This window comes from Dendrobates tinctorius, unplaced genomic scaffold (assembly GCF_039654945.1).
Source record: "Dendrobates tinctorius isolate UK_male_01 unplaced genomic scaffold, ASM3965494v1 ptg000021l, whole genome shotgun sequence".
In the NCBI taxonomy this organism is placed as follows: Eukaryota; Metazoa; Chordata; class Amphibia; order Anura; family Dendrobatidae; genus Dendrobates; species Dendrobates tinctorius.
In genome coordinates, this window is record NW_027361689.1 from 34,569,616 (window position 1) to 34,572,013 (window position 2,398).

Consider the following 2,398-nt stretch of genomic DNA (forward strand, 5'->3'; position numbering starts at 1 on the left):
ACAGCAGAGCAATTGTGGGGTGCTGAGCAGCTGTTAAGGAAGCTGCAGGTCTTATAAAGTCCACAAGAGGGCCTAAAATCTCTTCACACTGATTTGTAAAGACTTTTATCAATGGCAGCTGTTATAACCTGATATCATAAAACATCTGTTAGATTCACAGAACTCTTGCCTATAGTAGTATTTAAAAAATTAAAATGACAAAGGGAAAGTTAGGAGGTGTCAGGGTAATCAATATGATAAAATATAAAATGGAAAATTGTGGAGTGAATAAAAGATAATAACCCTGCGACCAAGAAGCCGGACTGAAGTAGTGACCACATAATTTTTCAATATTTTGGGCTTTTATGGAAAAGGTAAATCTTATTATCGATGAATTCTTTCGATTTTCTTATACTTAAAGGGATTGGTTCCCACTGTACATTGCTGTAGAGCGCCCCGATGGTGCCCGATACAAGAAGAAAGGTAACTTACCTACGGGATCAGGAGAGATGCCGCCTTTCAGCCGCCGCTGATTGTCTGCAGCCCATCAGGGGACATAAGCACCGCTACGAGACCATCAGGGGGCGCAGCGCTCGGAGATGTTCCCATCCGGGAGATGGGAATTAAAGTAGTTTTGCTTCGTCCCTAATGGTCCAGACTGTTGGAATATGATGTCATTTATGCTGCAGAATTATGAAAAAAGAAAAACGAATTGTGAGAAGCTCTATGATGGTAGATTCAGAGTCAGATTCTCGTCACGGATCGTTCTCAGAATTGAGATCACACATCAGACAGTGTGTGCAGGGGATGTAGCTCAGTGGTAGAGCGCATGCTTTGCATGTATGAGGCCCCGGGTTCAATCCCCGGCATCTCCAGCTTTTGTGTCAAATAACAAGAAAACTTACAAAATATTCAAAAATCTGATAAATGTCTTCTGTCTGGATGTAACACGAAGACCGGACTCAGCACTAAATATCAGACAGATTTGCTTTTGTTGAGAATTCTATGTAGAATAACTGTCAGACACCAGGGGGCGCTGTAACCAGCACTATACATGTACAGACCGACATCGCTATAGACCACAGAGGAGCAGATTGTATTTGTAGACAGGGCTGCCACTAGGAATTTTGGGGCACCCTGGAGACTCCGGACAGGCTCCACCCCAGCGTCGCCTCCACCCTCGAACTGTCCACAGTCAAAAGATTGTTTAAGCCGCCGCCACGACAAGGTAGACTTTTGGCCAGTACCTACTCTACTCTAACCTATTAAACATTTGTGAAAATATCCAATACAATTTAGGTATATTTTTATTTATTTTTCAATTTTTAAAATGACCAATAATATCACATACAGGGGACAAATACCAGCGCACCATGACTAGACACCATATTACCACCACTTAGTGACCTATACTACCACATACAAGGAACAAATACCACCGCACCATGACCAGACCACATATTACCACCACAGTGACCGAATAATACCACATACAAGGAACAAATACCCCCGAAGAAGCCAACACGAAATGCGCGTTGGGGCTGCGTTCTTGTGGGTCCCTGACTGAGGCATTATGGGTAAGAGCAGAGTTTACACTATGTTTTGGATTGTGGCTCTATACTAATTTACAGTCATATGTTAAAGTTTTTAACTGATGGACTCAGTTATATTTCTGGTTTCAAATGAGGTTTATTGTACTAACAGAAAATGTGCAATCTGCATTTAAACAAAATTTGACTGGTGCAAAAGTATGGGCACCCTTATCATTTTCTTGATTTGAACACTCCTAACTACTTTTTACTGACTTCCTGAAGCACTAAGGCTGGTTTCACATTTGCGTTTTTTTGCGCTTGAAAAAACGCATACGTGCGCATGCGTTTTTTCCCCTATATTTAACATGGGTGCGCATACCTGCGCGCTGGCATGCGCACGTATGCGATTTTCATGCGCTGCGTTTTTTTGGGGTGTGCGTTTGTATTTCACAGACGCTACATGTTGCATTTTTTGGTCCTGGAAAAAAACGCATGCGCACGTATGCGCACGTTTTGCGCTAAAAATGGCCATTATAGCCTATGGATGCGCATACGTGCGCACTGGCATGCGCATGTATGCGTTTTTTTAGCGCTGCGTTTTTTTGGTGGTGACCACTTGTTGTACTAGTTATAAACTTCTAAAGTCAAAAAAAAAAGTCTATATAAAGGAGGTGCCTGCCAAAACTCTTGCCACTACTACACTGACAGATTGGAGAGCAGACAGTCACCAAGGAACACATTATCAGCGCAAGAATGTGAGTATATTACATTATATGCCTGTCCTTTTAAATTATGTATGTACTAATGATTTTTATTATTTTTACATGCAGTATGTCTTCAGAATCCGAATATTCCCCATCGCGGCAGGAATTGGCGCAAGCAGACAG

At 42.0% G+C, this 2,398-nt stretch overlaps 1 non-coding gene across 1 annotated transcript; it reads left to right on the forward strand.

The window, feature by feature from the left end:
- The first annotated feature begins 782 nt into the window (after positions 1-782).
- On the forward strand, positions 783-854 carry TRNAA-UGC (transfer RNA alanine (anticodon UGC)). Its single transcript has one exon. It is a non-coding gene; the product is annotated as a tRNA-Ala (tRNA).
- Positions 855-2,398: the final 1,544 nt, after the last annotated feature.